We start from the raw sequence: 26,050 nt of genomic DNA on the forward strand, positions 1-26,050 counted from the left end.
ATCTGTAATTTTATTTATTGAACTGAAGTTTGTTTATTTAAGGACAATGTGGTTCCAAGAAGTCTATTTCCAGGCTCCGCAGTTTGAAGCTCCTGTTACTCCTCAGTGTGCCCTGCTTCCTGAAGGTGGACCATCTGGCTAGTGCAGTTGTTGGGATCAATAGGGACGGCTTTGGGTTATCAGAGATTTAGGCTGTTTACAGCTGCACGGGAGAGGCACTTTGTGTTTTGATTCCCATGTAGGGCGAACCTGAGCTTCTTAGTCCTTCGGAAAGGAAGTTGGCATTGTGGCAGGGCTGCCTTAGACTTAGGAAGTGAAGTACAAACACTAATGATTTACACTGACAGTCTGCATTTGTTGCTTGTATTCCAAGAGATCTATAGAAAGTGCTAAACTCTTTCAAAATTGTTACTTTGTTTCGCCTTCTCCGGTGGCTTCAATTCTTTAGTTTCGTATATCTGCTACTATGGTCCTTTTTGGCACAATGATCATAGTCCCACTCAGACTTAGTTCCAAGTTCCCCACTGCATGCACATGTGCGTGTACAGGGTACATGTGTCAGTTCTTACACTGTGTGTTAGGGTTCCTATTGCTGTGAAGAGACACCATGACCACGGCAACTCTTCTAGAGAAAACATTTAATTGGAGTGGCTCACTTAGAGTTTCAGAGGTTCAGTCCATTATCATCATGGTGGGGAGCATGGCAGCTGCAGGCAGATGTGGTACTGGAGCTTGAGAGTCCTACATCTTGCAGGCATTGACTGAGATACTGGGCAGTATCCTGAGCGTAGGAAACATCAAACCCACCCCCCACAGTGACACACTTCCTCCAACAAGGCCATACCCACTCCAACAAAGCCATACTTCCCAATAGTGCCACTCCTATGAGATTATGGGGGCCAATTACATTCAAACTACCACATGTTGCTTCCACCTTTTTGTTTGAGGCAGGGTGTCTTACTGACCTAGAACTTGGCTCTATAGGCCAAGCCAGCTAGCCCTCTTGCTTCTGGGGATCTACCTGTCTGTGCTTACCATCTGTACCATTTCTTGGATTGCATGCACATGCTTCCTTGCCCAGCTTTTTGGGTGGGTTCTGGGAATCCCAATTCAGCTCCTCACACTTGTGGGACAAGCCCTGACCTTGACACTTCTAAAGAATATTGGTTAGGTGTTTTGAACGTAGTCTCTCAATTTGAGTTATCTAACCCTTTTATGTTGGATTAAGGCACATTTCCTTCCTTCCTTTTTTTGCAAGCACACAATAGAAATTAGGTTCATATACTTCTGATTATGTCAGGGGGCATAGATGATACTAACAAGACTTATTGTTGTGTCAATTATTGATGCCAGGTTTTTCCACTGTAGAGTTAACTATATTTTGCCTTTCATGTTTTCTTTAAAGACTTTAAAAAAATCCAGGCGGTGGTGGCGCACGCCTTTAATCCCAGCACTCGGGAGGCAGAGCCAGGCGGATCTCTGTGAGTTCAAGGTCCAAGTGAGTTCCAGGAAAAGGCGCAAAGCTACACAGAGAAACCCTGTCTCAAAAAACCAAAAAAAAAAAAAAGACTTTAAAAAGATCATAACATGACACTATGAAGTATATGTGTATTGTAGAATTCCTTAGTCTTGCTGACTGACAGGTATTATCTCAGTTGTTTTGTAGTAAAAATACTGTACGTATACTTTCTTAGTAATTTTTAAGAATATTTATGCTTCTTCAATAGAAGGGTCCAGGCACAATCAACCAAAGAGGAAAATTAAGCTTTACCTACAAGTGGGAGCCTTTGTGGATGTGTGCTGAAATCTCTAGTTCACAGATATTGGGAAATTAATGCATGTGTTCTATCTCTTCATACAGTGATTTTATCATCAGTTTCCTTGCCTGTAACAGTTTCTGCTTCGGTCTCAAGTCCTTCTTCCCTATTAACCAATTGTTTTTCATAAGGAAGACATGCCCATTCTTTCTGTTCATTGATTCAGTAATTCAGTTATATCAGTATGGACTCATAGGTTACTTAATTCTTTGATTTAGAATCTAATATTGTTGCTATTTATTTTGCTTCTTAAATAGTTGTAGCTTGGTCATTGGGGGCTTTCCCATATTTAACAGTTTCTAAAGTTTTAAAAAATAACTTCATTTTTGGTATTAGTTCCTCCATTTTCTTTGTTCCAGTCCTTTCTCTAAAAATCTTTGGTCTCTTCTTGAAAAATATTTGGAAACTGAGATGATTTTTGATGTTGTCTTGTTTTATATGATGATATTTGTCATGAAGGAAATACAAAGTGTAGCTTTATATATATCTTCAAAGTCATTTTTCTGCTGTCTGAAAACAAGTGAGATTTACTTTTGTGACAGGAAAAGAAATTATTTTCATCTTAACACAGTTGCAGTTAATTAGACATGTTACTGCATCATCACATACTTCTAATAATGGGAGGCGAGTTTAGAATTTGTCCTTTTGAGATCATTGCATTTTTGTGGAAAACCTGAAAAGTAGTTGTTTTCTCTATTTGGGACACAGCTGGTAACAGAGAAATAAGGACAATGGAGAGGGTCCCTGGAACCTCCAAGCTAAATTCACCAAGAACCCAGAGCTAGGCCTTAACTCAGAATAAAAGAGGCTGTTGACTCACTGTTACTCTTCATTTACACACAACTCTAGAAGTGTTGGTTAACTAGTTTATAAATATCTAACAGACTTAAGCCATTGTTTAAAAGGAACCAGAGTGTTGTAGAATATTTTAAGGTGTGTTACTTTTGTTTATGTTGCATTTGTTTAACTCTGTGAAGCTGTGTTGCTGTGCCTGTTTAAAACACCTGATGGTCTAATAAAGAACTGAATGGCCAATAGCAAGGCAGGAGAAAGGATAGGCAGGCAGAGAGAATATGTAGAAGGAGAAATCTGGGGAAAAAAAAGAGAAGTAGCCAGAGAAGGAGGAAAACTCCAAGGGCCAGCTACCCCAGCCTCTCAGCTACACAGCAAGCCACGGAGTAAAGGTATACAGGAATAGATATAGATAGAAGATAGATAGAAGCCCAGAGACAAAAGATGAAAAGGATAATTATTTAAGTTAAGGAAAGCTGGCAAGAAATAAGCCAAGCTAAGGCCAGGCATTTATAATTAAGAATATATCTCCGTGTGTGATTTATTTGGGACTGAGTGGCAGGCCCCACCAAAGAGCAAAAACAATACGAGAGGGGTCCCAGCATTAAGAAAGGTCTACAGTACAGGTGACTTCTGTGAGGAAGGAGAAAACAGACACAGGCGCTTGTCCCAGGAGTGACCCAGAGCTTCAGCCCTTATAGTCTTCCTGCCCCCTCTTCCACAAGTCCCCTGAGCCTTAAGTGCAGGAGTGTTCTCTAGAAGTATCCATTGGGAAGGAGCTCTACAACTCTCCATCTTGATTTGGTTGTGGTTTTCTATAATGGTCCTGTTCTGTAGCAAAGAGAAGTTTCTTTGAGGGGTGAGGACTACACTTATCTGTGGGTATAAGGACAAATATGTAGAAGATTATGCTAGTTTGATAAAGTGATGATTGTATGTTGTCCTTCAAGCCCTATGATTTCACTGATACTGAGTAGTTGGCTAGGTTTCCATAGCAGACACAGTTACCCTATTGTTGAATAGGGAGTCCAGTTAGAGAGTTGTTGGGTACTACCAAGGTATGTGTGCCACTACTGCATCCCTAGGGAAGATTGGAGAGGGTGTTCTTTAGGGAGGGAGCAGGGGGTAAATACAAAAGGGAGAGGGAGGAGGATCAAGGTATAGAGCAGGGCACAAGTGATCTGATGAGGGGATGAGAGAAGGAGCTTTTTAGGGATGTAAATACAGAAGGAGAGTGGAGGGTAAAATACCAATGTCTGAAAGAGCCATGAGAATCATCCTAGTATGAAAATAAAATAAAATCATCCAATTCATGAAAATAAAAACCATGCATGTAATTCTGTGTATAAATACACATACACAGCTTAAACAAACTTTTACCAACTGGGCTGACAGTGTGCCCTTCAAGACAGCTAAAGACCACCTAACAAAAACCCCAGTACCAGACATGAAAGCCCTCTTTTGAGTTGTTAGTCATGGCTGTCCAAGAGACTCCCCAAGCATACAGCCTATTGCTGTTGTCCTTTTGTCCCCCTGAGGTGGAAGGGAAGTCTCTTCTGCTGAAGACACCATGCCCTTCAGACACAGGGCCCAGAGGCCTCTGAGCTGGAGCTGGCCTGAAAGCCACCTTTAGGACATGCTTTCATGAAATAGATGCCATGCAAACTTCCAAAGAAGGAAGCACCCAACAGTCTGCCCAGCTGCAATGCCCATGAAGCACAAATAAACTTTAAAATACTGCTTACATCTCTTATGTTAGGGGCGCGTTCTTCCATGGCGTAAGAGTTTCATCAGTGTGATAAAATGACAGTACTGTTTGAGGAGTAACCTTTTTTTTCAGTTACTCAGGCTAAAAAGGTTCTTCAGAATTCCTGAGAGCACAGAATATTGCTGTTAAAGTCATGATTATGAAAAATCAGATCCACATTTGATCTGATTAGACTAGCATGATTTTCCCTTCAGGAACAAAGTCTTTGCTTCTAGTTTCCTATCTTAAAATTTATATAATTCATACACTGTTATTGTTTGACCAGAATTCATTTTCACTGAAAGATTATATGTATCAAAGGTGTTCTCAGAACAAGTGCAAATGTAATGTTCATGTTTTAATTTAGAAAACTAACAAGCAGTTTGTTTCAGGAGAATCATTGGGAATGAGGCAGAATTCCCCCCCCCCCCAAGGAATATTTTAAGGTTAACATTCTTTTGTCTGGATTTTTTTTTTACATTGTTAGGCTAAATGCTGATTTGATAGATATTTAAACATATTTTTGATAAACCTAGACTTGTCCTTTCAGTCTGCCACAGAAAGGAGGAAAGTTTAGAGAATTGCACCTGCCCCTGTCACTAATGGGCTTAGTTTGGTGGTGTTGGAGGATGCAGCTGTAACAAGAGAAGTTACCTGAGTGATTGCTAATCAATTTCTACCCGCTGTGCACATGTGTAAAGGTAACTTTGATGATGGAGAAAGAGTGTAAGGGGAAGAGGAAGCCCGGGTGTGCTTCAAAGAATTGAAAGGAAGTGTTGGGAATTTGAAGACAAATGTTAGGAAAGAGGAGAAAGAGAAGCAGTTTCGCCAGTAGAAGATAGGGCACTGCTGACACTTGTCTCTTCTCCAAGAGCATTATTCTTTAAGAAGGGAGTTAACCTTCTAATTCTGCCTCCCTTCCCACCTTAGAAGATGCAGGTCAGTTTCTCCCTTAAGTAGAAGGATTCATACTCTTCCGTGAAGAAACATCGTTGAGCTAATATACTTGATTATAAGTATATGAACAGTGGCCTGTTTTCCTCAAAGTTGCAGAACTTGAAAGCTGACCTTCTGGTTCAGTTCTCAGGTACATTTTTGTTCTTAGTTTAGAATTTGATGTATAGCCAGTGCATTTAAATGCTAGGCAATTAAAGCCACTTTTTAAATTAGCAATTTGAATTGATTGAAGCAGTTACCAAATACGTTTTGATTGCTCTCATGTTTTTTGAAATATATTTTGCCTGCATGTAGCTGGCATTTCATTTTGGCTTTATGATGAAATGGGACAGTGATTAATCATACACTTACAGCAGTTACTTCTGTGACTTCTTTCTCTTCCCGTTAGAAATGTTTTCTAGAGTTATTCTTGTCTTTCTTCTGGTGACCTCTTAGAGATTCCCAGCAGTGGGTAATGCAGTCTCTTTGAGCTGCTCTGTCTGTCAGGTTTCCTGTTGCTGACAAAATACCTGAGAAAATCAACCGAAAGAAGGAACTGTTTATTTGGGGTTCTGGTTCATCCACACTTCCTGGCTGTGTTGTTTATGGCCCTGTGATGAGGAACCAGTACCAGAGCAAAGGTACCTGGGGGGGCGGGGAGGAGAGAGCGGATGAGGGGCTGTGGACAAGTACACCCTTCAAGGGACTGTCCTTCTCACTGTTTCCTCCACCTGGGGCCCTGCCTCCTTAAGTTTCCGGTCCCTCCCGTAGTTGATTAAACTCCGAATCCACAAGTGGATCCATTCAGTCAGGAAGGTGTTCTTCATGATTCTCTCACCTCCCACCCCACCTTTGGGAACCCAGTCTTCAACATGAGGTTTTAGGGGACATTAAAATTCAAAGCAGAAGAGTTAGGATAAGTATATTAACGTCTGACATGCAGGAATTTGGGTAGGTAGTCAAGTTGGCTTTGAGTGACTTAGAAATAAACCAGATACCATTTGAAAATTAAAAATCTGTCAAAAGCCTGGGTTTTTACCATATATTCTGAATATAATTTTGATCGTTTTGACTTTTTAGAATCTGAAATTTTTAGAGTTTGAGAGTCTGTAAGAAGACCTTATTGTTGCCTTAACCCCTAATAATGATCTCTGAAATAGTCTGTAGAATGTTACATGTATTTGGGGACATCTATTGTTCTTTGTCACATGCTCCATTACCTGTGACCTCATTGCTACATGCCCTCCCCAATGAAGAAGGTGTAATCTCTTTGAAAGTTTTCTTTTGCAGGTATGAAAGTAAAACAGAATAGGAAATTCAGTAGCTAATTATAGCAGAGCTAGGATTAAACTTCTCATTTTAGGTCACTGTTCCTAAATGTTAGCATTTCTTAGACCCAGATTTTGATTCTGAAATGTAAGCCATCATGTACTTAACTGATACTTAATTATTATTTGCATTTCTTGTTAGAAGTGGGCAGTAGTAAAAATTCTGTCATCATGACTTTTTCTGGAAGTATAACAACAGGAAATCATTATTATTCATAAATAGATTTACTTAAACATGATTTGATTTTTGAAAAGAAAGTTGTAGTTAGATCTTGACCAATGGCTAAATTTTTCTGAATTATCAGCAATATCCCACCAGTATACTCTCTTATGCTAAAATGGAATATATCTATTCATTTACATAACAAACACTTGGTTTTCAGAAGAAAAAAAAGCAAATTGTTCTATACAGTAGTGTGCAATAGTGTTGACATTTTTGAGATTTCGAAACTGTCACAGTAAGAAATCTTTCTATTAATAAGGTTTTAATTCTTGGTAACTACTCCATCACATCATGCTTCCTGGATAAGGCTTGTAAATAATTTGTTTTCAGAATTTTTTTTTCTTTTCAGTTCCCTACAATGGAGCAATCTGACTTACTGGTTTTCACTTAACTTGTTATTAAATTGAAATTTTGGACTTGGACAGAAGGCTCAGCAGTTAAGGGTTCTTGCTGCTCTTTCAGAGGACCTGACTTTGGTTCCTACATCAGGTGGCTCACAGCCTCTTGCAATTCCACCTTCAGGAGATCCACTGCTCTCTTCTGGCCTCTGGGCATGACATACACATACCCAGACAGACACATGCATAAACATAATATCTAATTCATTTGCAAATACTGATTGTGTATGATATGGCAAGTGCTATTTTTGATACTTCATTTGATTGTTTTTGAGATAGGGTCTCATGCAGCTGGGGCTGGCTTCACACAGTGTAGTGGAGGATGACCTTCAACATTGGATCCTCCTGCCCGCACCCCTAGAGTCTGGGTTTGTAGTAATTTACCACCATGCCAGCTCTTCAGCTACTTGAAGTGCTACCTGGATCTTAACTTTAACGGACCATGGTCAGGACTATGAGTCTCATTACGTAGAATAAACCCTAAGGCAACATCTTAGACTTTTAAAAACTCTCCCGCAAAGTCATATTTGAGCCTTAGAGAGCTTTGCCATTTGGCTTTTTTTTTTATTATTAAGAAAAAATTTTTTATTCATTTTACATACCAATCAGAGATCACCCTCTTCCCTCCTTCCGCCCCTCCAGCCTCCCCCTCCCAACTCACCCCCCATTCCCTCCTACAAGAAGGTAAGGCCTCCCATGGGAAGGTACATTTAGTAAAGGCAAGTCCAAGCCCCTCCCCCTGCCTCAAGGCTGTGTGAGGTGTCCCATCATAGGTAGTGGGTTCCAAAAAGCCTGCTCATGCACCAGAGATGGATTCTAATCCTACTGCCAGGGGGGCCCCTTAATCAGATCAAGTTATACAACTGTCTCACTCTGCATAGGGCCTAGCCCAGTCCCATGCATGCTCCACAACCATTGATCCAAATTTCATGAGTTCCCACTAGTTTTTGGTTTGGTTGTCTCTACAGGTTTCTCCATAATGATCTTGATGCCCTTGCTCATAGAATCCCTCTTCTCTCTCTTTGATTGCACTCTTGGAGCTCTGCCTGGTGTTTGGCTGTGGATCTCTGCATCTGCTTCTATTAGTTACTGGAGAAAGGCTCTGTGATGACATTTAGAGTATTCACTGATCTCATCACTGGAGTAGGCCAGTTCAGGCACCCTCTCCACTATTTCTAGTAGTCTAACCTGGAGTCATCCTTGGGGATTCCTGGGAACTTCCCCTAGCATTCGGTTTCTCCCTATCCCCATGATGTCTCCCTCTATCATGGTTTCTCTTTCATTGTTCTCCTACTCCATCCCTGTTCCAGCTCGACCACCCCGTTCCCTTATGTTCTCATCCCCCATCCTCTACCCTCCATTGCCCACCCCTCATCCCCAGTTTACTCATGGAGATCTCATCTATTTCCCCTTCCCAGGGTGATCCATGATCCTTCTTTGGGTCCTCCTTGTTAGCTAGCTTCTCTGAAGTTGTGGGTTGTAGTCTGGTTATCCTTTGCTTTACTTCTAGTATCCACTTATGAGTGAGTACATACCATGTTTGTCCTTCTGAGTCTGGGTTACCTCACTCAGGATGATATTTTCTAGTTCCATCCATTTGCCTGCCCACTTCATGATGTCATTGTTTTTCTCTGCTAAGTAGTACTCCATTGTATACATGTACCACATTTTCTTAATCCGTTTTCAGTTAGGATTTGAATATAATATAATATAAATACCTTTCTTCACCATTATGGATAAAGAGTATATGATAGTCTGGTTAGCCAAAAATCATTGATAGTTCTATTTGAAAGTATGCTACATGAACCTTTGACTAATTGTGGTGCAAATAATGATAGCATTGATGTGTTTTGTCATTGCAAAGATGGTCAATTTTCAATAACAGACTGACTTTCCCAGTAATAAGTGGTTCCTTCGTGGGAGAAGGGGGGCTATTGATAGGCATCTCCAGCATTTAAAGACCCAGGTCCTGGGCTTGGGTTTGGGCTGGAACCCTTGGTTCATGTGAGTGTATGATTTCTGAACTCTTAGCTGAGTCCTTAGTTCTCTTCAGCAGCGTGCTGCTCGCTGGTCCTGAACTCTTGCCACATTCACAGCTGCTCTAGATCTCTTCCTACCTCCCTTCTCTAGAGAGCTTGTAGATGGTATTGAATAGGAATCTCTTCACTGTGTAAGTCCTTGGATCCGTTACCATTGCTGTGTGCTTTCTGAATCTCTAAGGGAGTGAAGTCATGTGACAGTTCACCTCAAACCTACCTGACCTTGGAAATGTCTTCTTCCTACTAATACACAGAACACAACATGGGAAATTGAGGTCTATACTAAAAGGATATTTCTGAATTTAGCTCCAGTCTAACTTTTTAGCTGTCATATTGTCCAGTGAGCCAATGACTTCTTTGAATGGGAACCTTTATGCTGTCCATGAATGCATCTCTTGGAGACCGGAACATTGACTGTTACCAATGGGGGGGTTACAGGTGTGGCTGTTAAGTAGTATGACCACACATGTTCATGATGCTATAGTGGGAGTTAAGAGAAAAAAATGTAGCTTCTTAGGTATGCAGGTAGTCAAGGTGATCCATGGGTTCATTCCATCTTTAATGGGATATCAAAAGAATGTTACTGTATTATTTATGCAATATTTTGTGTAGATGTGTTCTCATGCCATGAGGTGTGGTTTTTTTTTTTTGTTGTTGTTGTTTGTTTGGGTTTTTTTGGTCAGTTTCCTTGGGCACAATAAAAAAAAATACCATGCCTTAATCTTGACTGTTGAAAAAAAAGATGAATAAAAATTATTTTTGTAAAAACTTGATTTTATATTTTCTTTCAAAGCTTGAAAACTGCTAGCAAAACATATGTAACTGCTGCTTTTGCAGAATTTATTTTTTGTCCCTTCTTTGAGGAAAGGTGGTGAATTCATTTAAGATGGCCATTAGCAACCAGGGCTAATCAAAGGACTTGTGCCATTTGACTGTGTGTGACATCTGCCTGTGGTGGATATCCCGCTATTTCTGGTGCTTCCTTCTGTAATGTATAGAAATCATCTTAATAGGTGTTTTCTCATGGTTAGAAGAGAAGGGAACAAGAAATGCGTAGCTCTCAGGGCTCAAATTAGATAGCAGCAGGAAACCAAGGGCTCCGTCTTCCTTTGCCTCCTTTGCCCTTGGTCCATGTACTCCACCAATAAGGTAAGCCTCACTCAGTGTTAAGTTAAGGAGAGCCTCTGGGAAAGTTGACAAAACTTCATGAGGTATGTGATGTCATTACCAGGCTCCCAGAACATGTTCTGGAAATCATTAATATGTCAAATTCTTCATTCAGAAATAACTTGAACATTTTTATAATTATAGTTACAGCAAATTTTTTCCTTATAAATATGCAGAAGTTCCCCCATACCAATTAAAACAGGGTACACAGTAGGTGGGAATGCCTTTGTAGTTTTATCCATATATTCAACAGCCGATCTGGTTCGGCTTTTCTTTTATCACTGTGCTTAGTATAAAACATCTTGCACCCAAGGCATAACTGGTCCTGCAGACGTGCACACAGAGCAGAGCTGGTTTTCTTCTCGGCTGGAACTCTGTAGTCAGGGACAGACATTAACTTGTAGTCTTGCAGGAGCTAGTGTTCTTCATATCTTCAGGGAGAGGAGGCATCCTGGCTTGTCAGGACGCAAATTATTGTGAATACAAAGCTGTGGTCACTGTAAAAGACTTCACAACTGTGAGTCTTTTAACTGTAGCATCCAATTTTTTATTAGTCTACGACTCAGTTACAGGACAAATTTGAACTATAAAATAATTACATTCCTCATGAAAAGTCCCAAGATTAGGGATAAAAGAGCACCTTATATTTTAGTAGAAATGTCTTCAAAGAAAAAAGTAACACACTTACTTACTGAAGTTGAAAGTTACTCGGAGTCAAAATCAAGACTTCAGTTTCCCTTTTTCCTTTTTTGAAACAGATCACATTGTAAGAATGTGCTATAAAAATGGAAAAAGGAAAAATAGGATGTTGTTAATGGAGTTATGAGGTTGCTAGGCTGTGACTCACTATAAAAGACAGTTCTTGGCTGTTTGTCTAGTAGAATTGTGTGTGTTCTCAGGAGCATTGGCATTTCTAGCAGCAAGTGTGCTCACTGGCATAAGCTGGGGTTTTAGTGCACATGTTGAAAATGCCAAGCTTCCCAGAGCATGTGGCATTGTATGACAGTAATGATGGTAGTGTAGGCATTCCACAAGAGGATTTCTGTGCTCTACATACATGTCACCTGTCATTTCATCCTTACAGCAAGCACATGCTGTTCTTAGCTTTCTTTGTCATGAAAGATACAAGGCCAGGCGACTTTCCTAAGGTCCTGAGGTAAGGCACCGGAGATCGAAGGAATACTGGTTGTGTCTAGAGACTCTGCTTCTTCTGAAATGCAGCTCTGCCCTGCTATTGCATGGCACCATCTCTGCCTTTTTCATGTGGTGTAGAGCCTTAGGCAAAAAATGTGTTACCAGGAGTTGCTGGTAGTTTTTCATTAGTTGAATTGTTTCTAATATATAAAACCTCTTCAATTATGGGACATCCCATGGGCAATGTACAACAATCTCTTTGTAAAAGTAAAGACTGATTAATGATAGTCTATTATTTCATATTTTGATTTATATTTGATTAAAGTCTTATGGTGGTATGGCAATAAGTATTAACAATTATACTGACAGCATGTTACTAGAAAATATTATCCCTCCCTTACTATCCCAAACCCGACAAGGTAGGAACATTTTGTTACACAATAAGTTAAAAATTGTGTATGTTTTTTAAAATGCTTTTTTTGGTGCTGAGAGTTCTCCAGGTGTGTGTTAGTCATGTGCTTTACATTGGGGCCACATACCCAGCGCCCATGAAAATTCCTTGGGTAAGGAATTATGCATTCTTCTCTTGTCCCGTTTGCTGTGTTTACTCCAGTGTTTTGGGAAGGAGAGCCTTGTTTGGGCTGTCATTAGAATCGTCCAGGTCAGTGGTTCTGGTCCCCAGCCCAGCAGCAATTGAGTATCACTGGGTTTGGATCAGAGACTTGGGATGTGTGGGCCTGGTCATGTGTGTTACCATGAGTTCTCCACGTGTCCACATGCATTCCACTTGAGGACCACCAGTCTGTGTATGTCACATGCCAAGAGTGGTCTTGGATGTTTTCATCTTTCAGACTCTTCTAATTCATATGTTCTGAAAAGGTCCTCTGTGATGTGAAAAGGTCCTCTGCAGTGTCCAAGCTGCCAGCTTAATTTGGAGTAAAAGAGAGGGGCGGGTCTATCTTAAAATAGTTCTCAGTTAATTTAAAGTATCCTGGGCTGGAGGCCAAAGTGTTTACCTTTTTTGGTAGCTTAATATGATGCGAGGCAGGCATTGCTTGGAAGATCTTAGTAAGTTCCCTCACTTGATATTTGTCAGAGTTATGGATCCTTGGACTATAGAAATGGACATACAATAGGGTTTCCAAGAGTCCTAAACCTTAGACATGTCTACATATAAAGGGTCTGCATCTGTTAGCCTCCTCATCTTTTAGAATCATTTGTGCTGGCACAGAAAGGTTGTATTTGTGGAGGCTTGTCATTTGGATCACAGAAACTCCTTGTTTCTTCCGATCCTTAAGGGGCCCGCTTCATCTAAAGTATGTTTTACCACCGCCTCGCCAAGAGCGCCTCAGTTTCTCTTCAAAGATCACATCTGAAAAGGAAAACAGGCTTGCATTTTATCCTGATTATGAAACTGATACATAGGGCTGGAGCCTGAGTTAGGTCCCAACCGTGGGGGCTCACGCTGAGGTCGAAGTTAGGCCAGAACTTCATATTTTGGGAAGCAGATTTGGCTTGCATCCTCCCCTCTCGAGTTTGAGCCCACACTCTCCTTACCTCTTGGTTTGGTAAACAGAACTGTCTCTGTGTTTCCCCTCCGCCACTGCTGCTGAAGGAAACAGCTAAGCATTTCTGAGGGCTGCAAGCCAAGCAGGAAATGAACAGGTTCAGGTCTTCTGTGGTCTCTGTTAGCCTCTGGGTCCTGGGAGGCAAGACAAAGGTGTACAGATGTGCCAAGAGTTGTGGTTGGGGCAACAAAGGCACTAATAAACTTCATCTGCACTTCAGAAGTTGGAGACCTGGGAACGAGGCCCTAGAGAGGGGAATAAAGGTAGGAGGGGCTGTGAAGGCTCTGCAGGTAGTCTGGGACCTGGAGGGAAGGGCTGCTTGGCTGGCTGCCCCTCTTCAGAAGGGCCAAGGGCCAGAACTGCTTTACTTACATTAGAAAAGGTTGGCACCAGAGAAAAGATTAAATTTACATTGCTAAGCACCTTGAAGAGGAGAAGTTCTGACTCCCATTTGTTTGTTAGAGTCCCCTCTTGGCTGCCCAGCTTCTCTGGCCCAGCAGTGATTGTTGCCCCCACCCCCCCCATACACCCCGAAAAAAATATTTGGTAAGAGGTAGATTACATGTCTCAGGGTTTAGGCTAACACAGGCTGATGCATGTGGTTTCTTAGTTTTGTTTTTTTCCTTGAACTTCTCTGCATAAACTCCCATCTCCTCTTAGTGCCAGTTACAAAGAGCCAAGTTGGTGTGTTTCTTCTCTAAAGAGTTTTAAGTAACTCATGCCACTCATGGCTAACACGTAGGTATTGTGATTCACAGGATCTTCGTATGAAATGGTGTAAGAATTCACATTGATGAGGAACCCAACCACTAATGCACAGAAGGCTGCTGGGGACTCTTGGTTAGGGCTGTCCCGGGCATGCTTCGTCAGTTTTTATGCTGTTTGTGTGGTGTGCTGCGCTTCACAGTCTGGCTGTTGCAATAATTTGCCATTGTCTTTCTCAAATATTAATGAAATGTACAAGGGAGTCTGTTTCAAATAACCATTCTTAAGTTGGACCTAAAATAAAGCTTTTCCTTTAAAAAATTTTTCAAAAAGATGGAAACTACTTCATTAGCAATTACCAGCAAAATCTCCCAATGTCTATCTATAAGCTGTTTAAGCTTAGTATTAGAAATTAGGGCTAGAGGATTTAATTAGTCAGCTCACAGGATGCAGTCTCTTTAATTTAGGATTTCCCTTTGAGAAAATTATGTAGTTAAAGAAGGAATATGATATTTTCGAGAACTTGATTTTTAAATTGCATTTATTGTCTCCATCTTGGGCCCCATACTGCCTGTACTGCTGGTCTGGAGATTGTGCATGATTTGAATGAAAGCATTTTGTTTTCACACTGATCATCACAGTGTAGGTTATTGGATTGTATACAATAGTTTCCAGTTAGGAAAGGTTTACTGTTATATTTTTTTTAGGGGGGGGGGGTAAGGTTTACCTCACCTACTTTATCAGTCATAAATCAATACTGATTATGACACATTGAACCAGACTAGTGTGCTAGGTAACAAACCAGATACACTATTATGAGAGCGTTATATGCTAACACTTCTGCATTCTTAGACCTAGCTTTTAAGAAGACAGAAAAAAACCCTCTCTCAACCCAGGCCACCTTTTCAGCCATAACATTGCATTGCCTTGCTTCCTGCTTTTAATTTCCCCAGGGGTTCTTTTTATTTAGGAAAGGGGTGAAAGATGTATTTGTGTAAGTACTACACCACTGCCGCTGTTAAATTCTCTAACAAAGAGTATGTTACTTGAGCACTTCATGCACAGGGCACATATTTTTCTGAAAAGAATGTGCCATGAAAGGAATGGTTCCAGGCTGTGTGTTTATTTCATGTCTGCCAGTTTATTCTAGCTTAGAAATTTTCTAATGCTTTGGGTTCATAGCAATTTTTCAGTTAGCTGGGCACATATACCAAGATGTGCAAAAGGGCCAACCTTTATAACTTAATGTTGTGTTCTAAAACAGCTGTCCTTCCATGATGTCATAGGTCTTTGTCCCTTTTGAAACTTCACACTTAACCCTCACATGAGAACAGTCTCTTTCAAGAAAAGCTTTTTTTATTGTCAGTGAAGAATTAAAGTTTTCTTTAATCGAGAGGGGAGGATGCAAAACTTCATCTTTGCTGAGACTTAATATAGATGATTTGAATGTGTTCATGTGTGAGAAATCTGCCTCTTTGCTGTTTATCTACTGAGTATGTTAGCTGTTGGTCTGTCACTTTAAGATCCAATTGCAGGGGCTGGAGAGATAGCTCAGTAATTAAGAGCGTATTTGCTGCTCTTCTAGAGTTCAGGTCCAGGGGCATCCATATCTGGTGGCTCACAACCTCCTGCAACTCCAGCTGCAGGTGATCTGATGCTCTCTCTGGCCCTGTGAGCACCTGCTGACAGACAAGGTGCACACTTAGGCAGATACATACACATAAATGAAAATAAGTCTGGAAAAAATAATCCAAATGCAAATGATGTCATGCAAAGTTCAGTTGAACTGTTTCTTCAAAGCATTATAACAAACCTTTGGGTCTCTTATGGGAAATTCCTGAAGGCTTTTGTTGATGGGGGTTAGAACTATTGGCATGTACTTTGTGTTCCAGTGGTGGTGGTTCTGTTTGTTTTGCCAACTTGATAGAAGCTGGGTCATCTGAGAAGAGGGGACTTGAACTGAGAAAAAAGCCTCCATAAGATTGGCCTATAGGCAACCATGTGGGGCATTTCCTTGAATCAGTTGATGTGGGAAGGTCCTGCCCACCGTGGGTAGTTCTTCCCCTGGGCCAGGGGTCATACTGTATAGAAGAAAACAAACTGAGCAAGCCATGAGAGCAAGCCAATAGGCAAGTGTTCCTCCATGGCCTCTGCTTCAGTTCCTGCCTCCAGGCTCTTGCCTTGATTTCCACCCTGACTTCCCTCAGTGATGGAGTGTGACCTGACAGTTGTAAGATAAAATAAACCCTTTCCTCAAGTTGTTTGTGGTCATAGTGTTTTATCCCAGCAATAGAAATGCTAAGACACTGTTTCAAGTGAAAACCTATAAAAAATGGAAATACATGTTTATTCAATAATAGTAGTAAGTATATGTTAATAGAAATAAAATCTTCCTTTAAAAAACCAAACAAAACTCCTGTAACTCCCAATAAGAATAGTTTACCGAAATGAGTGACATTATCTCTGTTTGTGCAAATCTCTTTAATGTTTGCCCTTAGGAAAATCCAGCTCTTTTATTTATCTGTCTGTGTTACTACGGTAGCCCACATCATGTCAGCCTCTTGAAACTAAATATGCACTGAGGAGAGATGGTGTAAAAGGTCACCACCAGTGTCTGGGTATAATTATAAAGGATTTCATTATTGTCGGTGCTCTGAGAGGCACTTGAGGATTCTGGGGGGAAGTTAGTATCACACTTGGAAACTCACTGCATTACAGTATTTACAAACTTATAGTTCATTTAAAAGTGCTCTCCATAATATTTCTTTAGTTTCTCTACACATGGAATTAACACAGTGTTAAGGAGGGAAATGAGGGTAGAGCTGGGTTGAGCAGAGATACAAGTGACGTAAGTGTTTCAGTTTTGTTAAAATAAGAATGATTCTTCTAGTGTTTTCCTAGTCTCTTGCCTCAGAAAGCTTTGTGATTTCTCTTTATTTTCCAAGCCACCCTATGAGAGTAACCTCCTCCCCACCCAAATTCCAGTAGCTTAGAAAAAGAAAGTGTTATGGATGAAGAGAACGTGTCCACGCCCCTCTGTTTCCCCAGCTGGGAAGGGAAGGGAAATAAAATTTAACGAGCACTTTACTATGTGCCAGGTGCTTTACACGTGTTATTTCATTTTAATCCCCCAAACAGCCTTGCAACATGTTTCTAGCCACGTACTTGCACAAATACAGTGAGAACTCAAAAAGGCTGAATAATGCATTCAAGGCACACAGTGTCTAAGAAGCGTACCTGAGTGGGGCCAAGGCCTGTTCCAAGGCCCGCTTGGTGCTGTACTACCTTACACAGTTCTCCTGTTCCCAGAGGCCAAGAACACAGGATGCTGTGATATGAAAACAGTTTATGCTGTGAGTCTTGTTCTTCGTGATTAACCTCCTAGTAGATTATATCTTGTATAGTCACACAAATGTTTTTAAAGTTTTTTTTTTTTCCATGCATGTATATCATCATACTTAAGTTCTTAACCATTTACCCAGAGCCATCCTCCCACGCTGCTCTTGCTGGCCTCCATCTGTCCCCAAAAGAAGGCTCCCTTCTACTTTTAGATCAAATATCTTCAAGTGCTGTCACTGCCCCCATTGTCCTCCCTTAATATTGCTTATGAGCGCTAACACATGCACGCTAGATTCTGTGTACAAGCTAAAAACCGGTTTGTTTCTGAACCTCACTTAACAGTGATCTCTAGTTCCATCCATCCATTTTCCTGCAGATGCCATGATTTCATTTGTTTGTTGGTTTGTTTTTATGTCTGAATAAAATTCCATTCTGTATGTATACCATGTTTTCTTTAGACATTCACCTATTGATGGACTTGAGTTCATTTCTGTTTTTTATTTCTATTGTGAATATTCCAGAAATAAACATGGGTGTACAAGTGTTTATTGTGTTCTGTTGACTTTGAGTATAACCCCTGAAGTGGTCTGGCCGGGTGGGTCACGGTACTTCATTTTGTTGTCGTTGTTGTTTTTTGAAGCACCTCCGTGCGATCTTCTGTAGTGGCTGCACCATACAGGTGGTTTTTATCCCACATCTTTGCCAGCATTTGTTGTCTTGTGTTTTCTTGATAACAGCAATTCTGACTGGAGTGAGATGGATATTTATAGCAGTTTTAATCCTGTTTTCTGATGGTTAAGGGTGTTGAACACATGTTTTCAGTTTACTACATTTTTTTTTTTTTAAGAATTGTCATTTCAGTTCATTAGTCCACTTATTGATTGTATTTTTCTTGTTTAGTTTTTGTGGCTCCGTAAATATTCTAGCTGTTAATTTCTTCTTTCTAGTGGCTACTTCCTTTCCTCTGCAGAAGCCTTTTAGTTTTGTATAGCCCCATCTGTTGGTCCTTGGGGTTTTTTCTTGTCATTAGAGTTTTTATTTTTATTAAATTTCTTTTCAGTTATTTTACATACCAACCACAGTTTCCCCCTACCCCTGCCTGCCCATCAACTCCTCATGAAGGGTAAGGCTTCCCATGGGTGTCAACAAAGCATGGCATATCAAGTTGAGGCAGTACCAAGCTTCCCCCTCCTCCCTCGTGCATCAAGGCTGAGTGAAGCATCTCACCATAGGGAATAGGTTCCAAAGAACTAGCTCATGCATGCATCAGGGATAGGTCATGGTCCCTCTGCTAGGGGCCCAACCAGTAGACCAGGCTACATGACTGTCACCCACGTACATAGGGCCTATGTCAGTGCCATGCAGACTCCCTAGCTGTCGGTCTAGAGTCCATAAACTCCCATGAGCTCTGGTCAGCTGTCTCTGTGGATTTCCCTGTTATGAACTTGATACCCTACACCCCTTGCTTATATAATACCTCCACTTTCTTCAACTGGATTCCCAGAGCTCAGTTGTGGTGCTTGACTGTGGATCTCTTCATCTGCTTTCATCAGTTACTGGATGAAGGTTCTATGATGACAATTAGGGTAGTCACCAATCTGATTACAGGAGAAGGCCAGTTCAGGCACCCTCTCCACTATTGCTAAGAGTCTTAGCTGGGGTTATCCTTGTGGATTCCTGGGAGTTTCCCTGCCACCAGGATTCTCCCTAATCCCATAATGGCCCCCTCTGTTAAGATATCTCTTTTGTTGCTCTCCCTCTTCATCTCTTCCCCAACTTGACCATCCCAGTCCCTCATATTCCCATCCCCCATACCCTCACCTCTGCCACCCACCCCCGGTCCCCAGTTTACCTAGGAGATCTCAACTATTACCCTTCCAAGGGCGATCCATACATCTCTCTTAGGGTCCTCCTTGTTACCTAGTTTCTCTAGAGCTGTGAGTTGTAGCCTGGTTATGCTTTGCTTTACATCTACTATCCACTTATGAGTGAGTACATACCACATTTGTCTTTCTGGGTCTGGGTTACCTCACTTAGGATGATTTTTTTCTAGTTCCATACATTTGCCTGCAAATTTCATGATGTCATTTTTTTTTTAACCACTGAGTAATACTCCATTGTGTAAATGTACCACATTTTCTTTATCCATTCTTCAGTTGAGGGGCATCTAGATTGTTTCCAGGTTCTGGCTATTACAAATAATACTGCTATGAACATAGTTGAACAAGTGTTGTTGTGGTATGATTGAGCATCCTTTATATATGCCCTAGAGTGGTATCCTGGCGTCTTGAGGTAGGTTGATTCCCAATTTTCTGAGAAACCTCCATACTGATTTTGAAAGTGGCTGTACAAGTTTGCAATCCCATTAACAGTGGAGGAGTGTTCCCCTTACTCCACATCCTCTCCAACTTAGGCTGTCATCAGTATTTTTGATCTTAGCCATTCTGACAGATGTAAGAGGGTATCTCAGAGTCTTTTTGATTTGCATTTCCCTGATGACTAAGGATGTTGAACAATTCCTTAAACAAACGTCTTTCAGCCATTTGAGATTCTTCTGTTGAGAATTCTCTGTTTAGCTTTATACTTTATTTTTTAATTGGATTATTTGGTATTTTGATGTCTAGTTTCTTGAGTTCTTTATATATTTTGGAGATCAGCCCTCTTTCAGATGTGGGGTTGGTGAAGATCTTTTCCCATCCTGTAGGCTGCTGTTTCATCTTACTGAACATGTCCTTTGCCTTACAGAAGCTTTTCAGTTTCAGAAGGTCCCATTTATCGATTGTTGATCTCAGTGTCTGTGCTACTGGTGTTTTATATTCAGGAAGTGGTCTCTTGTGCCAATACCTTTGAGGCTACTTCCCACTTTCCGTTCTATCAGGATCAGTGTAACTGGATTTATATTGAGGTCTTTGATCCACTTGGACTTGAGGTTTGTGTATAGCAATAGATATGGCTCTATTTGCATTCTTCTACATGCTGACATCCAGTTATGCCAGCACCATTTGTTAAAGATGCTTTCTTTTTTCCATTGTATAGTTTTGGCTTCCTTGTTAAAAATCAAGTGTTCATAGGTGTGTGGATTTATGTCAGGGTCTTTGATTGGTCTACATGTCAGTTTTTATGCCAGTATCAAGCCATTTTTATTACTATAGCTCTATAGTAGAACTTGAAGTCAGGGATGGTTATACCTCCAGAATTTCCTTTATTGTTCAGGATTGTTTTAGCTATCCTGGGTTTTTTGTTTTTGCATATGAAGTTGAGTATTATTCTTTCAAGGTCTGTGAAGAATTGTGTTGGGATTTTGATGGGGATTGCATTGAATCTGTAGATTGCTTTTAGTAAGATTCCCATTTTTACTATGTTAATGGTACCTATCCAAGAGCATGGGAGATCTTTCCATTTTCTGATATCTTCTTCAATTTATTTCTTCGAAGAATTAAAGTTCTTGTTATACAGGTCTTTCACTTGTTTGGTTAGAGTTACCACAAGATATTTTATATTGTGGCTTTTGTAAAGGGTGTTACTTCTCTGATTTTTTTTCTCAGCCCATTTATCATTTGTATATAGGAGGGCTACTGATTTTATTTTTTTTAATTAATCTTGTATCCTGCCACATTACTGAAGGTGTTTATCACTTATGTATACTATCATATCATCTGCAAATAGAGAAAGTTTGACTTCTTCCTTTCCGATTTGTATCCCCTTGATCTCCTTTTGTTGTCTGTTGCCCTAGCTAGAAGTTCGAGTACTATGTTGAATAGATATGGAGAGAGTGGACAGCCTTGTCTTGTTCCTGGTTTTAGTGGAATCACTTTGAGTTTCACTCCATTTAATTTGATGTTGGCTGTCAGCTTGCCGTATTTTGCTTTTATTACATTTAGGAATGTTCCTTGTATCCCTCATCTCTCCAAGACCTTTATAATGAAGGGGTTGGACTTTGTCAAAGGCTTTTTCAGCATCTAATGAGATGATCATGTGTTTGTTTTTTCTTTGTTTGTTTATATGCTGGATTGTATTGACAGATTTTTGTATGTTGAACCATCCCCTGAATCTCTGGGATGAAACCTACTTGATCGTGGTGTATGATTTTTTTGATGTGTTCTTGGATTTGGTTTGCCAGTATTTTATTGAGTATTTTTACATCAATGTTCATGAGAGAAATTGGTTTGTAGTTCTCTTTTTTAGTTGTATCTTTGTGTGGTTTTGGTATCAGGGTTTACTGTAGTCTCATAAAACGAGTTTGGCAATGTTCCTTCTGTTTCTATTGTGTGGAACAATTTGAGGAGTATTGGTATTATCTCTTTGAAATTCTGGTAGAATTCTGCGCTGAAACCATCTGGCTACCACCCCCCCCCCTCAATTGGGAGTCTTTTAATGACTGCTTCTAGTTTGTTAGGGGTTATAGGTCTATTTAAGTTATTTATCTGGTTGTAATTTAATTTTGGTATGTGGTACCTATCCAGAAAATTGTCCGTTTCTTTTAGATTTTCTAATTTTGTGGAGTACAGGTTTTTTGAAGTATGACCTGATGATTCTCTGGATTTCCTCAGTGTCTATTATTATGTTTCCCCTTTTCATTTCTGATTTTGTTAATTTGGATGCTCTTTCTCTGCCTTTGGGTTAGTTTGGATAATGGTTTGTGTGTCTTGTTGATTTTCTGAAAGAACCAACTCTTTGTTTCATTGATTCTTTGTATTGTTCTTTTTGTTTGTATTTTATTGATTTTGGTCCTCTAATTATTTCCTGTTAGCTACTTCTTCTGGGTGAGTTTTCTTCTTTTGTTCTACAGCTTTCAGGTGTCCTGTTAAATCAATAGTGTGAAATGTCTCCAAATTCTATATGTAGGCTCTTAGTGCTATGAACTTTCTTCTTAACATTGCTTTTATAGTGTCCCATAAGTTTGGCTATGTTGTGCATTCATTTTCATTGAATTCTAGGAAATCTTTCATTTCTTTCTTTATTTCTTCCTTGACCCAGTGGTGATTCAGTTTAGCACTCATTGTTCAGTTTCCATGAGTTTGTAGGCTTTCTGTAATTTATGTTGTTGTTGAATTCTAACTTTAAGCTGTTTTGATCTGATAAAATGCAGAGCATTATTCCAATTTTTTTTTTTTTTGTATCTGTTGATACTTGCTTCATGATGGAGTATGTGGTCAGTTTTAGAGACAGTTCCATGAGGTGCTGAGAAGAATGTTTATTCTTTTGTGTTTGGGTGAAATGTTCTATAGATGTCTGTTAAGTCCATTTGAGGTATATAACATCTGATAATTCCCTTATTTCTCTGTTAAGTTTCTGTCTGACAGACTGTCCATTGGTAAGAGTGGGGTGTTGATGTCTCTCACTATTAATATGTGGGGTTTGATGTGTGATTTAAGCTTTAGTAATGTTTCTTTTACGAATGTGGTTATCCTGGTATTTGGGGCATAGATGTTCAGAATTGAGACTTCATCTTGATGAATTTTTCCTGTGATGAATATGAAATGTCCTTCTCTATCTCTTTTGATTAATTTTAGTTTGAAGTCTATTTTGTTAGATATTAGGATAGCTACACCAGCTTGCTTCTTAGGTTCATTTGATTAGAAAATCTTTTCCCAACCCTTTACTCTGAGGTAATGTCTGTCTTTGAAGTTGAGGTGTGTTTCTTGGATGCAGCAGAAGGATGAGATGATCTTGTTTTTATTTCCATTCTGTTAGCCTGTGTCTTTGTTTAGGTGAATTGAGTCCATTGATATTACAGAATATTAATGACCAGTGTCCGTTAATTCCTGTTATTTTTTGGTTTTGGTGGTGGTGCCGATTGTGTGTGTTTCCCTTCTTTGGGATTTTCTGCCATGAGATTATCTATTGCATGTGTTTTTGTGGGTGCAGCTAACTTCCTTGGGTTGGTTTTTCTCCTTCTAGTATTTTCTCTAGGGCTGGATTTGTGGATAGGTATTGTTTAAATTTGGTTTTGTCATTGAGGGAGACCAGCTCCCTCTTTTCCTCCCAGAGTACTCTTGAGGAGGGAGAAGTGAGAAGTATGTAGATAGAAGTATAGAAGACAGAGACAGAAACACAGGATAGCCTCGGGAGGGCCTGGATCCTAATCCACTGGCCCCTTCTGTCTCTACTAAAGGGCTTTTTAAAGGAATGCCAAGGGATGGAGCAAAAGTACCCCCCCCCCAGCACCGCCAAGGGCAGACCATCCCACGTACCTAGTGACCATGCACGTGGTCAAGCCATCCCCTAATGCAGCCCTGATGTGTAAGGCAAGCTCAGATCTCACTAGAAAACCTTTGTGGGTTCCCACATGGAATATCTTGTTTTATCTTCCTGTGGTGATTGAAAGCTTTTCTGAGTATAGTAGTCTGGGCTGGCATCCGTGGTCTGCAAAACATTTGTCCAGGACCTTCTGGCTTCAGAGTCTCCATCGAGAAATCAGGTATAATTCTGAAAGGTCTGCCTTTATATGTTACTTGGCCTTTTCCCCTTTACAGCTCTTAATTTTCTTTCTTTATTCTGTATGTTTAGTGTTTTTGATTATTGTGTGGTGAGGGGACTTCTTTTTGGTCCAGTCTATTTGCTGTTCTGTAAACTTCTTGTATCTTCATAGGCATGTCCTTCTTTAGGTTGGGAACATTTTCTTCTATGATTTTGTTAAATATATTTTCTGTGCCTTTGAGCTGGAATTATTCTTCTTCTATCCCTGTTATTCTTAGGTTTAATCTTTTCATGGTATCCCAGATTTCCTGGATGTTTTGTGTTAAGAATTTGTTGGATTTAACATTTTCTCTTGACCGATGAATCTATTTCCTCTATTGTATCTTCAACACCAGAGTTTCTCTCTTCCATCTCTTGTATTCTGTTGGTTATGCTTGCATCTGTAGTTCCCATTCATTTACCCACCCAGATTTTCTATTTCCACAATTCCCTCTGTTTGTGTTTTCTTTATTGCCTCTGTATTTCAATTTTCAAGTCTTGAACTGTTTGCTTCACCCATTTGATTGTTTTTTTTCTTGGCTTTCTTTAAGAATTTTGTTTGATTTCTTCCATTTTTTTGTTTGTCTTTTCCTCGATTTCTTTAAGGGAATTTTTCATTTTCTCTTTAAGTGCCTCTTTTTGTTTGTTTTGTTTTGTTTTTCTGAGACAGGGTTTCACTGTAGCTTTACGCCTTTCCTGGATCTCGCTCAGTAGACCAGGCTGGCCTCGAACTCACAGAGATCCGCCTGGCTTTGCTTCCCGAGTGCTGGGATTAAAGGCGTGCGCCACCACCACCCTTTAAGTGCCTCTTAACATCTTCATAAAGTTATTTTTAAGGTCATTTTCTTCTGTTTTATCTTCGTTGGGATGTTCAGGTCTTGCTGTTGTAGAATCAATAGGTTCTGGTGGAGCCATATTGCTCTTTATGTTGTTGAATATATTTTTACAGTGCTGTTTACCCATCTGGGGTTGGGATAATTATAGGTACAGGTGTTGATTCTTTTGATGTCTTTGTTGGATGGGTCTTTTGTTCCTTTATTGTCTCTTTCCTTTATTGTCTTTTGGCATGAATGGTCAAGGGTTCTGGTGATTGGCTGGTTTTCAGGTTGAGTAGGGTTGTCTCAGCTGAGGTTTGTGGGGGCTTGGGTGCCTAGATCTAGTATTTTGTCTGATGTGGGCTTTACTTGTACCTATGGAATCTATTCTTTCAACTGGTGTAGGTTTTGTCTGTGCCTGTTCTTCCAACTGATGTGGGTGGCGCTTGTGCCTATAGAGAGTCTGTGGTCTGCTAATATTGCTGGAAAGGGCTGTTCACAGGGAGGTTGCTCTTCTTCCAATTTGGCCAGGGGAGGATGATGGGTTTGGTGGGTTTGGGCGGCAGAGTGGGTCTTGTAGGTTACAGAATCCAGTGGGTGGCAGTGGTGTGGAGTGGTCTGCCCGCAGAACTCTTACCTGCTGGCCAGCTGCTGGGGCTTGTCCTTAGAGTTTTTGTCTGTGCCTATATCTTGAAGCATTTTCCTTGAGTAATTTCAAAGTTTTAGGTGTTACAATTAAGGACAGCCTTGACTTGCATGACTTTGGACTTGACTGGAGGATGTGTGTAAAGTGAAGAGAGAATAAAGACAGGATAGGCACAGAGACATGTACGGAAAAGCTGAGACTGGATGGGCTGGGTGCATTTATTGATTATATACTGCTGCACGGGAAGTGAGTTTATTGTATGTGGCTGAAGAAGTTTATTATATACAACAAATTAGAAGGTGCCTTTCAGTATCAGTAGGAGGTCTCTATAGGGAAGCAGTTTCAGGTTGCACTCATGTGGAGGAGGAAACTGTGCTTAATACTGTCTCCATCAGTGGTTTAGGTAAAGGTCAATCTTTTGTACTTGGACTTAGAAGAAGGCTTGCCCTATGAGCCTGACCCAGGGAAGGCTTTGCTGTCCCATTCTTATGAAATAGATATTGAGGTCTTTGACATGATGGTGTTCATGTCAGTAATGCAGAATCACTCAAGACTTCATCTACTCCCCACAAAAGCCTTTGATCCATTTTGTGTTGATTGCTTTTTGTGCAGGGTAAGAGAAATGGAAATAGTTTCATCTCTTTTTCATGTGAGTATCTAGTTTGCCAAGTACCATTTGTTTAAGACGCTGCCTTTTTTCCCCCTGATGTATATTTTTGGCACTTACCCCAAATCAGATGGCTCTGGCTGTGTGGGTTTATTTCTAGATTTTCTATTCCATTTGTCTACATGTCTTTTCTAGTACCATACAGTTTTTGTTCCTTGACTCAGTAGTATGACTTGAAGTCGAGTATTGTGAGACCTTCAGATGGAGTGAAATTTCTATTGGAAAGAAAACCCAGGGGAAACAAAGTGGGCAAAAGAGAAGGAATAGGGG

The 26,050-nt window shown here is 40.3% G+C and overlaps 1 protein-coding gene across 1 annotated transcript in view; it reads left to right on the forward strand.

The window, feature by feature from the left end:
- Positions 1–26,050, forward strand: part of Zswim6 (zinc finger SWIM-type containing 6) — a 185,190-nt gene that overhangs the window by 85,713 nt on the left and 73,427 nt on the right. The window lies entirely within an intron of this gene.

Source organism: Peromyscus eremicus, chromosome 11, assembly GCF_949786415.1.
Source record: "Peromyscus eremicus chromosome 11, PerEre_H2_v1, whole genome shotgun sequence".
NCBI lineage: Eukaryota > Metazoa > Chordata > Mammalia > Rodentia > Cricetidae > Peromyscus > Peromyscus eremicus.